The 14,766-nt window shown below is 36.0% G+C and overlaps 1 long non-coding RNA gene across 3 annotated transcripts in view; it reads right to left on the reverse strand.

The window, feature by feature from the left end:
- LOC123518263 overlaps positions 1 to 14,766 on the reverse strand; it is a 294,645-nt gene that overhangs the window by 58,090 nt on the left and 221,789 nt on the right. Inside the window, exon 2 of one of the 3 annotated variants that reach the window (XR_006678735.1) lies at positions 13,580 to 13,708. The exons of the other annotated variants lie outside the window; for them this stretch is intronic. This is a non-coding gene — a long non-coding RNA (uncharacterized LOC123518263). The remainder of the gene's footprint in view (positions 1 to 13,579; positions 13,709 to 14,766) is intronic. 3 annotated transcript variants of the gene reach the window in all.

Raw genomic sequence — 14,766 nt, forward strand, 5'->3', positions numbered from 1 at the left:
ACCTTGTATCAGACTGTATACCACAATATATCCTGACTACCTATGCCTTGTTTGGCCTTCCCTCAACACTGTGGACCCGTAGCCTGACCATAAGCACCAGCGGTGACTAAAGGTAGGTTTACACGTGCCAATTCGGTAGAATTTTCAACTGAATATCGGTGCCTAGTGACTGGAGAAACCAGTTGCAAAACAAGACCAACATGTTGATCTTGTTCAGATGATTTGCGACTTTATTTACCTTGTGATGTCACGGAATAAGCTTTGAAAATGTGGTTAGATGTTAGAGTTGGTGAGGGTAAAAGAACACATCTTGGACCCCAGAAATGAATTATACAGTAAAACAAAAAGCTTACGCAAATCGTCGTTCGACGAAATAGCTGCAACTTTCCAAGAACTGCTTCTCTCAATGCAGGATGTAGTTGGAGGTGAGGATTGAAGATTTGCCAGGATGAGGTTTCATCGTAATTGTGCGTAATCTTCTTAAAATTAGTGTGTGGTAGATGCTCCTTTTTTTTCCTTTACTTCTTTTCTTCTGTTTCTTCCGGTACGCCAAAAGAAGAGCAACCACAGCTTCAGCATCGTCACTGGAGGAAGGCATCTTGACGGGTAGTTGTTTGTTTACATTCACTTTCCGCCAAGGCTCCTACTAATCGATACTTTCCAGTAGCTATATGTAACGTATTCCGACTAAAAGGGCTCAGTCGATACTTCTAGCGACTAGCAATTTCAGTTGCAAATTGTCACGTATGATAATAATTATCCACCTCTCTGAAAAGACCTTGTTCCTACCAAGCCACATGTGACCTGCTTACACACGTGCAGCTACCAAGTACCAAGCCTTGTTACCCACAAGTTTGCCTTCCTGTTAAGAGCTGCAGCCTGCAATCTAAGCATGCTCTGTGCCACGTGCACGCGAATATCTGCATTCCTTTGAGAGACGTAGTTTAAGAGGAGACCTGATAGAAGTATTTAAGTGGTACAAGGTTTTTAACAAAGGAGACATGAATGTAGTTCTTAAGATCAATAGCGGGGACAGAACCAGAAATAATGCATTTAAACTTGAAAAATTCAGGTTTAGGGAAGAAATGGGAAGAAATTGGTCTTCAAACAGAGTGGTTGATGAGAGGAACGGTCTCATGTAGTCAGAGCTGATTCAATAGGGAACTTTAAAAGAAGGTTAGATATGTTCATGGATGGGGATGATAGGTGGAATTAGGTAGCTTAAACACACAGGGACTGCCTTGTTTAGGCCTGGCGGCCTGTTGCAGCTTCCCTCTTTTCTTATGTTCTTATGTTCTTATGAGTACTTGGTAAACATCAACTGCGTTTTTTTTTGTGACTCCACGTGCACCCTGCTAGCCACCATCTGCTGCTGGCTTCTCGCTCGTAGTCTGCTGCTAAGCAGCCCTGCGCACTGCGCAGCATCCTCCTCTCGCAGTACTCTGTTCCATGTGCTACTACTTCGTACCGACTCCTGCACCGTCTTCGAGTGCCAAGGATTTCTTGTTCCTGCCGGGTGCACATGCTTTGTTTACTTACCGTACGCCGCCCACCCGCCCAACCACCCTTCCTGGTCACCGCTCCCCTGCCGTCTTGGCCCAGTCTCCTGTCCCAACCTCTGTCACTGCTGCTAAAATCTGTATAGTAACTCCCTTACTCCAACAGTTTTTTTTACAAAAATATTCAATGTTTCGGAAAATTGCTATGCATTAATATTAACTATGAAGCCAACAAGAAATATTATTCTAGTAAATTCATTATTATTTGTTTGTGTAAGCCATAACTGTCAGTCAAAAGGGAATATTGTAGCATAGGTGTCTGACATACAAACACACACAATTTTATCTCATCATTCATCACTTATTATAGTTATAGTGAGTGTTTACTGCCTTCTGGTGACATATATATATATATATATATATATATATATATATATATATATATATATATATATATATATATATATATATATATATATATATATATATATATATATATATATATATATATATATATATATATATATATATAACACTGCATTACCTTAAAGTAACTTGATTGTATGTGGATCACACTGAAAATGAATTGCTAATGAAATTCTTGAAATAAGTCGTCATGTCTGTCCTTCTGCCCCTCTACGGTTTCTATCCTTCTCTGTGCAACTTTATCTCAAGTTTCCTTTCCGACCATTCTATTGCTGTTGTGGTAGACGGCCACTGTTCTTCTCCTAAATCTATTAATAGTGATGTTCCTCAGAGTTTTGTCCTGTCACCCACTCTCTTTCTATTATTCATTAATGATCTTAACCAAACTCCTTCCTCTATCGACTCCTACGCTGATGATACCACCCTCCATCTTTCCACGTCCTTTCAGAGACGACCAACCCGTCAGGAAGTCAACAGATCACGAAAGGACGCCACAGAACGCCTGCCTTGTGATCTTTCAAGATTTCCGATTGGGGCAGAAAAAATCTAGTGTTTTCAATGCCTCAAAAACTCAATTTCTCATGCTATCAACTCGACGCAACCTTCCAGACAACTATCCTCTCTTCTTTAATGACACTCAACTGTCTCCCTCTTCCACACTGAATATCCTCGATCTATTCTTTACTTATAATCTTAACTGGAAACTTCACTTCTCGTCTCTCGCTAAAATAGCTTCTATGAAGTTAGGTGTTCTGAGGAGTCTTTGCCAGTTTTTCTCGTCCTTCCAAGTGCTTACTCTGTACAAGGGCTTTATCCGCCCTTGTATGGAGCACACTTCGCATGTTTGGGAGCTTCCACTCACTCAGTTTTATTAGATAAGGTGGAATCAAAAGCTTTTCGTCTCATCAACTCCCTCCTCTGACTGACTGTCTTCAGCCTCATTCTCTCCGCCGAAATGTTGCATCTCTTTCTTTCTTTTATCGCTATATTCATGATAACTGTTCTACTGATCTTGCTAACTGCATTTTCCCTCCTCCGGCGGCCTCGCTGCACAAGGCTTTCTTCTTCCTCTCATCCCTATTCTGTCAAACTTTCTATTGCAAGAGTTAACCAGTACTCTCAATCATTCATACCTTTCATTGGTAAACTCTGGAACTCCCTATCTGCTTTTGTATTACCGCCTTCCTACGACTTGTCTTCTTTTAAGAGGGAGGTATCAAGACATTTGCTCCCTAATTTTGGCTAACGCCTTTTTTTATATTCTAGAGAACTAGCACCCAAATGGGCCTTTTTTTTTCTCTCAATATCTTTTTGCCCTTGGCTGTCCCTCTCTTACATAAAAAAAAAAAAAGTAATCTTCCGCGACTTTTCGACGGGCTTTATGATCTAACCCAGTTTCCCAGCATGTCATGTGATGATTGACCCTGAAAATCTGTACACCTTACCGTTGAAATGTTATGTCTCCACTGTCCCTTCCCTTGGCCGAGCAAGCTGACATAATTGCAAAATTTTGAAAGGGATGAATGGGGCGCGAATCATCAGCAAAGCAATGTTTTGGGTTAACTTAGCGGAACTTAGCGGCTTCACTTTTGTGACTTCATAGCCTCTCCTCTCATCTTTACCCCAAGGGTAAATCAATAGATACATCGTAATGTGCTTAGAGACGAATGCTCTTTACTGTGTGACGATGCTAACCCACTCCTAAATTAAACCAATCGCTGAACACTGAAAACTCGCCAGTTTAGGTTCTTTCCTATTACAAAGAACTTCTTGTCAAATCGTTTTCTCAAATAAAGACTTTTTTTTTTATGTCATAGCCTATAGCGCTTGTAAGTATACTTGAAGAGTATGGGAAGCGTTGTCCAGCTTCCATCTATTAGCGGCGCAAGCAATTTTAATTATAGTGGTACCCATATTAAGGCCCATATCACCACCCAGGTGCATCTTTGGTGTAAGGTAATTACACCTCCACCTAAAACCTAAAACATTTCACCTGGGTACCATGGTGAAATATAGGTAACTATGAAAAATACTCGATAAACGATGAAGTTTCATGCCCGATCCCATGCTCACAACCTTATCCACTACTCCACAGATGTGGCCAACTTTCTCTAAGATTCTTCTTGAAACAGAAAGTAAAGGCATTCCTCAAGTAAGAAAACAGATAAATGACGTTAAAAAAAAAACCCTCAATGGATGATTTACACCATAAAACACATCCTCGCCAAGAAAAAACTCTAAATGTAAAATATAAACAAACTAAATCTGATAACGATTGCATGCGTTATATTACCACCAAACGATGCTGTGAGAGAGGAAGAGAAAGAAATCAGGAAATCGAAACACGACCTTGAAATAAACAGATAAAGACAAGCGAAAACAAATCTTAAAAAAACTTTTTTTCAATACATCCGTAGTAAAAAAAAAAAAAAAAAAAACAAAGAAAAAAATGGCCCATAAAAGATAAGAATAACATACTTTTTAGTGATCCCAATATCCACAGTGTGTTTATCACAGAAGACATCTCTACCTTGCAAACAGCCATTACTATCATAAGAGGATCTGAAAAAGATAAGTTTAGAATAACTGCAATAAGCGAAGACAATTATAACCAAATATCTACGAGACCTTGATCTCAATAAAATCACAGGTGCTGATAGAATGTCAACTAGGCTATTGAGAGAAAGTAAAAAACTTCTGTTACCTTAGATATGATTCTTCTATAAATAGTTACAGGAAGGAATTGTATCGAGTCACTGGAATAGTGCAATTGTCACACCGATATTCAAGAAAGGTATCAAAAGTAGAGCTGGAAACTACAGACCCATCAATCTCACCTCGGTATTTATAAAATATTTATAAAAAAATGACTTCCTTCCTAGAAAACCACAAGCTGATATTGGACACCCAACATGGTTTTAAGAATAATAGATTTTGCTTAACTAATCTCTTGAATTTTGTAATTATTCCAATCATATGAGATGAGTGAACCCCATCTGATATTAAATATCTGGACTTCAGGAAAGAGTTAGATACCTTACCACATAAACGTCTTTTAAACAGAAAGCACATGGAATGAGAGACCAGTTGGTTTGAAAGTTGGCTAACCATTCGGAAACAATGAGTAGTTATAAATGGAGAAGCCTGTGATTGGCTTCAAGTTATGAGTGGTGTCCCTCAGGGTTCAGTTTTGGGTCTACTACTTTTTAATGCATATAATGACTTAGACTCCGGCATTTTATCGGAAATATCCAAATTCGCTGATGACACTAAATTTGGTGGTAAAGAACTCACAAAAGACGAATGTGATGTCATCTTTGTACCTGAAGTGAAAAATGGCTTTTGAATTTCAGTGCAGATTAGTGTAAAGTAATGCACATCCACCAAATTAATATAAAATATAATCACAAATTACATGAACAAAATTTTATCAGAGTTACTGAAGAGAAAGACGCGGGCGTAATAGTAATAAGTGATCTGAAATGCGCTACGCAATATTCGGCTCCAATGTCATCTTGGAATTTACTGCATGTAATTTTGATTGTAAAATACCTGAAGTCACAATGCGTCTATACACTTCATTAGTGAGACCGCACTTGGAATATCCAGTTCAGTTCTGGTCTCTGCATTACCAAAAAGATATTAAGAAATTGGAGAGAGTGCAAAGATTTGCAACTAAACTAATCCCAGGAATACGTGGTCTATCTTATGAAGAACGTCTTAAGAGATTAGATTTGGTTTCCTAGGAGATCGTCGACAGTGATTTAATACCAATTTGTGAAGACACTTTTTTAACATAAGTGTAGTTGAATGTTGAAACAGGCTACCAGCGTCTGTTGTCGAGGTTAACGCGGTGGCCACTTTCAAAAGTAAATTTGACAATTTTTGTAAAGAAAATGGTTTCCAGTTTTTTTAAGCGATAGTAGTAGTTACACTGGATTTCTTTTTCCCATATTTCCTATTAAAATTTTTCCGGTTATTCATCACAGTAATCGGGGTGGGTTTTTTCAATTTATTTTTTGCCGTGTAACGCCGGAGGGAGTGATAGGTGGGGAAGAATTTCATATAATGTTCTATCCTTACCTCTTATTATATAGCTTATTGTTGATTAGTATAATGAACGAGTGACCTCGTCATAGGTTGCAAGGTTTCCAGTCTGTCGTATGTATTCCTATATATAACATTAGGCACACATATGGGTGGGAATGATAGGTGGATATAGGTAGGTATATTTATGAATGAACTACCATGTGTAAGCCTTGATGGTCTCTTGCAGCTTCCCTCATTTCCTTATGTTTTTATGTTCTTCATATGCGTCTCTTCTGATTTGTCAGAGGTACCAAGTGAAAAGTCGCTTTAACGAAAAAAGTTTCCCAAAATAAAAAAAAAAAATTGGATAATCCTACCGGCAAACTTTTCATACTGTCGAGCCACAGGTAATTTGTCAGTGATGATCTGCTCATGCATCACAATAAAATATGACAAATTTTGTTCGGCTTAAATTACCAATCACTGAAAAAAAAAAAATGTCACATGGGCATTTTCATTACAAGAGCATGAGTATAATATTTATGAGTATATTATCACAAAATATGTTACTTAAATATTCTCTTGGAGAAACATGTGTGAGCTTAATATAGCCCAGAACCAACTACCCTTTCGTCTACAACATTAATGCCTTTATATTTACGTAAAGGCTGCAACCAAAAGTAGAGTGTAAGGAGTGATTGTTAGTGGTTAATTAACTCTCCTAATACTGGGTTTTCCAGCCGCTACAGAAGGTACCAACTATTCTGCACTCCTTCCATAATCTTTACTTCACTTCGCCCTGTACCTAGCCAATGAAAACCAATAGGTATAGCTTTTGAAATAATAACATATTTGTTTATTGTCTCTCTTTCATATATATATATATATATATATATATATATATATATATATATATATATATATATATATATATATATATATATATATATATATATAATCTTACCTTCCCGGCAGATGAGCAGGGAAACAATATACAAATATATTAGAAACTATACCGGTATATATATATATATATATATATATATATATATATATATATATATATATATATATATATATATATATATATATATATATATATATATATATATATATATATATATATATATATATATATATATATATATATATATATATATATATATATATATATATATATATATATATATATATATATATATATATATATATATATATATATATATATATATATATATATATATATATATATATATATATATATATATATATATATATATATATATATATATATATATATATATATATATATATATATATATATATATATATATATATATATATATATATATATATATATATATATATATATATATATATATATATATATATATATATATATATATATATATATATATATATATATATATATATATATATATATATATATATATATATATATATATATACCCAATAGGTATAGTTTCTAATATATTTGTATATTGTCTTCCAGCTTATCTGCCAGGAAGGTAAGATATATATATATATATATATATATATATATATATATATATATATATATATATATATATATATATATATATATATATATATATATATATATATATATATATATATATATATATATATATATATATATATATATATATATATATATATATATAACCACCTGAACACGGCTATTCACCTGGAATACGGCAACATCTAAAGGGCAAAAATGAAAGAAGTGTTAATTAAAAAAAAAGACAGAAAAGGAAACTTTTACAATAAGAAAGCAAACGATTTGAAAATCAGAAAATTATTGAAATGCCAGCGTATTGAGAGATGACTACAGTTATGCAGGCACAGTAAAATCATAATGTTGCAGACTAATGAAAGAAAGAAAAGCTCATGTAAAAGATGAAATAAAAACAACAGATGAAAAGAAAAATACAACGCAGGCTTGATATGATGCTGGAGTTGTCGATTTTGTGGACTGTCAGAAAAATAACAGTTTCAGTGTGTTGTTGCCTTTGTTTTCCTGTTGCTGCTGTTGTTACTTTTATTTGGTATCCCTACTTGTTATTTCCATAATAATGCAAACAAGTGTAAGGAAAAAAAGATGAGAAAGAATCCAAAGACTAATTTGAAACTGAAGCAGTAAAGAAAATGATAAGTAGGTAAATAAGCATGTAAATAAAGATTAATGAAACATGTTTGTCATCCCATTGTAAATGTTCTTTTTCTTCCATCTTCTTCTTCTTCTTCTTCTTCTTCTTCTTTTCTTCTTCTTTTTCTTCTTCTTCGTTTTCTTTTTTCTTTTTCTTTTTTTTATTCGTTTCCTTCTTCTTTTCTTTTTTTCATGTTACTGGTACTTTTGTTACTACTGTTGCCGTTCTTTTCTTCTTCTTTCTTCATTCATTTATTTATCTAAAATTTTCCTATGGAAAACTAGAAAATTTCGTAACCTTTGCATCATATTTCTCATTGCTGTTGCCTTTGTTGTTGTTTATGTTGATTTTGTTGTTTTTGCTTTTATTCTTGAAGATGCTGCTGCTGCTATTGTTGATTCGTGGACGTCAGTATCACTGATGCGTGGACATTTACGGTGTAGATCTTCTTACTTAATGCACAACTCAAAGAGGTAGAAACGCAGGGATGGGGGTTCGTCCCCTGGAACATGTCTACAACCATAATGCAAAATTCAATAGGTACAGTACATTCCACTATTTTCTCTAATGATCGTCGTTTTGTTCAGCTTTCTCTGGGCCTTACTTTAATGTCAGTTTGTTTTTGCAGGAATAGGCAACTTTACACAACAAAGATTACTGTTTTTATTTTGTTTGTTGTTGTTGCTTGCTGTTGTTGTTGTTGTTGTTGTTGTTGTTGTTGTTGTTGTTGTTGTTGTTGTTGTTGTTGTTGTTGTTGTTGTTGTTGTTGCTGTTGTTGTTGTTGTTGCATGCTGCTGCTGTTGTTGTCATCGTTGTTGTTGCTATTCCTTTTGTTATTATTATTGTTGTTGTTGTTGTTGTTGTTGTTGTTGTTGTTGTTGTTGTTGTTGCTGTTGTTGTTGCTGCTGCTGCAGCTGTTCTTGTGCGTTTGTGTTGTTTTTTGTGCTGATGTTGTTGCTGCTGGCTTAAGTTACTTTCGCAACTAATATTTCACTGAGATGTCAGTGTGTGTTTGGGTGGAGAGGGGTTGTGTGTGTGTGTGTGTGTGTGTGTGTGTGTGTGTGTGTGTGTGTGTGTGTGTGTGTGTGTGTGTGTGTGTGTGTGTGCGCGCGTTCAAAAGCATAACGTATATATGTGTGTGAGAGGACAGATCGTCATTTGTAGGTTGTATCAGCTTCAGCCCATGTTTTATTTTTTTTGTGACACACACACACACACACACACACACACACACACACACACACACACACACACACACACACACACACACACACACAGACACACAGACACACACACACACACACACACACACACACACACACACACACACACACACACACACACACACACGGCCCGGTAGCTCAGTGGTTAGAGCGCTGGCTTCACAAGCCAGAGGACCGGGGTTCGATTCCCCGGCCGGGTTGAGATATTTGGGTGTGTCTCCTTTCACGTGTAGCCCCTGTTCACCTAGCAGTGAGTAGGTACGGGATGTAAATCGAGGAGTTGTGACCTTGTTGTCCCGGTGTGTGGTGTGTGCCTGGTCTCAGGCCTATCCGAAGATCGGAAATAATGAGCTCTGAGCTCGTTCCGTAGGGTAACGTCTGGCTGTCTCGTGAGAGACTGCAGCAGATCAAACAGTGAATTACACACACACACACACACACACACACACACACACACACACACACACACACACACACCGGAAAGCGGCGAGGCAACTGGGCAAACCTCTTAATGTGTAGCACCTGTTCACAATCAGCAAGTAGGTACGGGATGTAACTCGAGGGGTTGTGGCCTCGTTTTCTCGGTGTGTGGAATGTGTTGGGGTCTCAGTCCTACCCGAAGATCGGTCTATGAGCTCTGAGCTAGCTCCGTAATGGGAAAGGTTGGCTGGGTGACCAGCAGACGACCGTGGTGGTGAATTACACACACAGCCGCATACAAAAACACAAACACTCACACAAACATACACACACACACACACACACACACACACACACACACACACACACACACACACACACACACACACACACACACACACATCCAAAAGATAAAAAAAAAAGTGTACACCCTTATTACCACGTTTGAAACTAACAGAATTTTTTAAGATTAAAAAAAAAAAAAAAGAAATTCAAAGCAACGTTCAAAACAATAAAAAAATAAAAAATCGTGTAACAAGTTCTTAATTAGCCTCAGACGGTTCAAGACTCAGTAATATGAAAACATTGCAAAGCTGAAAGATTTCTGCCCCACTTTTACTCTCTCATTATAGCTAGAGAGAGAGAGAGAGAGAGAGAGAGAGAGAGAGAGAGAGAGAGAGAGAGAGAGAGAGAGAGAGAGAGAGAGAGAGAGACGGAGATTATTTACGTGTTCTTAAAAAAAAGCCTTAAAGATGAAGGATTAGACACCTGAAAACAAAATATATATAATGAAAGCGTATATACAACATTTTTTCTTTTCTTTTTCCCTTCCTGTTCCTGCATTCTATTTCATGCGTGCGGCCTGCAGCGATGAACGGTACGTGGCGTTTTTGGCGGGATTTTTTCCATCGGATATTAAAATGTTTTAAGAGATGGCGAACAAACATCAGCCAGAAAAACAAAAAGTAGAAAAAAAAATGCTGACGTCACTACATTTATAGGACCAAAAAAAAAATAAAAAAAAATAAAGATACAAAAAAATCGATATGTCTATCCCGATGAAACTCATCGCTAAATAAAAAATAAAAAATGAAAAAGGAGAAAAGTTTTAAAGCTGTATGAGGTGGCAGGGAGTGATGGAAAAACAGGTTTGCATGCAGCTGCCGGGGCAATACGGCTCTTCCCTCGTCAAGGCTGCACCACATCACCTGCTCCGCTCACACGTACACCTCAATATCATTTTTCATTTTCCTTTTACATGCTTTCGTCGTTTCTTTCCATTCCTTTGATTCCTTATCAACTGACTATAAAGCATTTCACCTCCACCACCATCATCCCCACCACTACAACTACCAGCACCAGAATGAGAGTCTTTCTTCTCATTATCATCTTTATCGTCTGCGAACCAGCATCACATAAAAAAAAAAAAAACTTTGTTCTTTTGACATTTTTCTTGGTTGTCGGTATTCATTTTTAACATTCATATCAACACCCATTGTACCATATCACTACTACTACTACATACCACTACCACCTACAACCACAAAAGCGGTCACACTAACGCAAAAATTGGTAGTGACCCCTATGATAGTCTAGGCGTATAGAATATGGTAGCCAGTTCCTTTCACAACCGACTCAATTCAAGTCATAGCTGCCTGGTACAGATTTTAAAACCTACACTTGAATAGAGAGTAATGGAAAACAAGATAAAATATTAAGTAGTTTCATTGTTAGGGTATGAATTGTATATAACTATTTTCCCTTGTTTGTACACACAGCCGTGAGAGCGGGGCTGATGTTAGCGAGAAGTTCCTATAAGTGCACATTCCTCTTTTTCCTTTATATGCAATTCCAAGGAGATCATGCTGAAGTCAACATCCGCTCTCACAGGTTCAGTGTGGGAATCTCTGGTTGCTGGATTATATACATGTAATTATAATTTGTATAATAGCATAGACATACATTTAGTACAAAGATATACTTTACTTCTTTCATTTATAATTAAGCAATACTTTAACTATTGTAACCAATGCATTTGTAACAGTTCTCAAATGCACGAGTCGGTCACCGATGTCAGTGAGCTTTGCTGACGAAGATGGACAAGAGTCTAGTGATCGCATGAGCTGGCTGCTACTCTCCTGACGATTGCCAGGGAAATTTGGACTTGTGTGTGTGCAGACTATCTTAGTGTAGTGTAAATAATTGTACACTTAATATAGTGATAAACCAAGTTGCGTTTATGTCAACACCCTTGGGAAAACTGTGTGAAAGATTCCCTGAACGCATGACACTTGAAGCTCAGTGAAGGCTCATCTACAAACATTACAGTGACCATAACATTGACCATAACATCATCAATGGGCGGGAAATGTATATGAATCTGTATATATGATCAGAATCATTAATAAAATCTTTCTCAGTGACCAATTAAATTTTACTATTTAGTGTACATCATTATCATAAATAAAAAACGAAAAGAAAGAATGAGGCTCATGACAAAACAGCATAAAGGAAAAAGAAAGGCCAGGGTTACCTTAAGTTCAATTTCGCAGAGCCACCCTCTCGATTCCCTCCCGGAGCTAACGTTTGCCCGCCTCGCCCCTCGTTAATTGCCCCGATGAACGCTTTCTCCCCCGCCGCTGAGATGCGTAACAGTGAAATTATCTCCGGGAACGACGACGTAGCCCCCGCCTCTTGCATCGAGAATGGAGGAGCTATTTCACATTTTTTTCCTTCCTTCATTACTGTCTACCCCTCCTCTAAGACATTTATTATAATTGTCATCAAAATTACTATGACATTATAATTACCATTATTATTTTATTATTATTATTATTATTATTATTATTATTATTATTATTATCATTACTGTCATTATTTTTATCATTATTATTATTATTATCATTATTATTATTATTATTATCATTATTATTATCATCATCATTGTTATTACTACTTTACTACTACTACTACTACTACTACTACTACTACTACTACTACTACTACTTCAACTACTATTATATATTATCATTATCATTGTCACAATTATTAATATTACTGTTGTTATTTCTGTTCTTTTTTATTGGTGTCGTCTTATTGTTGTTGCTATTGTTATTGCTTTTGTTGCGTGTCAGTCAGCCGTCAGCTTTCATTTGGCGTGTGAAGCAAGGGACAGAAGCTAATGACGGTGGAAGATGGGTAAGTTACGACACGGAATTTTACATCCTCCATATCTCTGGCTAAACAAGATCTCTCTCTCTCTCTCTCTCTCTCTCTCTCTCTCTCTCTCTCTCTCTCTCTCTCTCTCTCTCTCTCTCTCTCTCTCACTCTTTTTAAACACACTTTTATTTTTATTTATACCATGTTGGCTTTTCACGGGAATTTATGGGCTAAAGGGGATACTTTTCGGGGTACCTCCTATCTTAAAGCCCACCCGGTAGGAAATCGTTGCCCCGAGTGAGGAAGCCCAACCTATACTCGAACCATGGACAGGATTCGAACCCGTGTGCTTGGAGACCCCTCGGACCCCAAAGCACACATGGTTCCATCTCTCTCTCTCTCTCTCTCTCTCTCTCTCTCTGATAATAAAAGATTGTTCCAGAGTGTAATTCAAAATATGGTTAAATTCTGTTATTAATTTCCCTATAAGGACATAATGTGCATTGCTCTCAACCAAAATAAAGCGCAGTTAGAAATAACAATCCTCGGAAAACAAGAACAAGAGGAACAAGAACAAAACAACAACGATGACGACTACGACGAGACAAGAGCTAATGTTCTATACCTTTAGGAGTTTCTGGTTACAAAATACCTTCACTGTTGATTAAAATTTCTACTCCTGGGTCCCATTGGTAGAGGGGAACTGGTAGGAGGAAATGGCACTGTGGGTATTCTTCCAATTTTCTCGTCTCACATCTCGGCATTACGTCGTTGCGTGGACCTGTAACTCAAGGATAATAACAAATTACACTGATGCTTCTTGTTGTCGTTATTTCAATTTTTCAATATTTATGAGTACGCACTGTGATCTAATTTTTGTTTTTCTTTCCAATGTTCTTAATCGAAATATGAAACAAATTACTCACATTACAAGATTGCACTTCTGGTTGTAACATTTAACTACCTATATTTCTCAAAGTATTTCTCTTCAATGTACCTTTGTTCCGCACTAAAAAAAAAATCACATTACTATTTTGTCATGTTTTTTCCTACTTGAAAAATTAATTCAATCCATTTCCTGTACGTCTGCAAGTAGTGATTGTCAGGTAGGCGAAGGCGAGCTTCTATGTTCACCAGCTCCCTAACGCTCTTAATAACGCACCACTATCGACTTACGAGTTAAGAAATGAGTGATTAAATTTTCAATATGAGACTGAAAATGCCCTGAATGTTTGCAGGGAAACCGGGCACCTGTGAATACAAGACATTAGTGCCCACTGAAGTGGATTCATGGGTTCTGAAAAGGCTGTTGGTCTTTCTTTAATATTTGGTTTCCGCTAATTGAAAACCAATACTTGATGGAAGAGAAACAAAAGAGACAAAGACTGAAGAGCTCAGTGATGCGAGGCTGATTGAATGAGACACTGTTTCAAGAACAGGCTATAATGCTGCCCATCTTACATTGTTCCGGTCTTCTCGATGGATAAGAAGACATCAATGAAGATACTGATTATCTGAGCCAAAGGAACCACCTGATTCTTACATAACAGATTCTTACACACACACACACACACACACACACACACACACACACATATATATATATATATATATATATATATATATATATATATATATATATATATATATATATATATATATATATATATATATATATATATATATATATATATATATATATATATATATATATATATATATATATATATATATATATATATATATATATATATATATATATATATATATATATATATATATATATATATATATATATATATATATATATATATATATATATATATATATATATATATA

The sequence above is a fragment of the Portunus trituberculatus genome, chromosome 43 (genome assembly GCF_017591435.1).
Source record: "Portunus trituberculatus isolate SZX2019 chromosome 43, ASM1759143v1, whole genome shotgun sequence".
Taxonomy (NCBI): Eukaryota; Metazoa; Arthropoda; class Malacostraca; order Decapoda; family Portunidae; genus Portunus; species Portunus trituberculatus.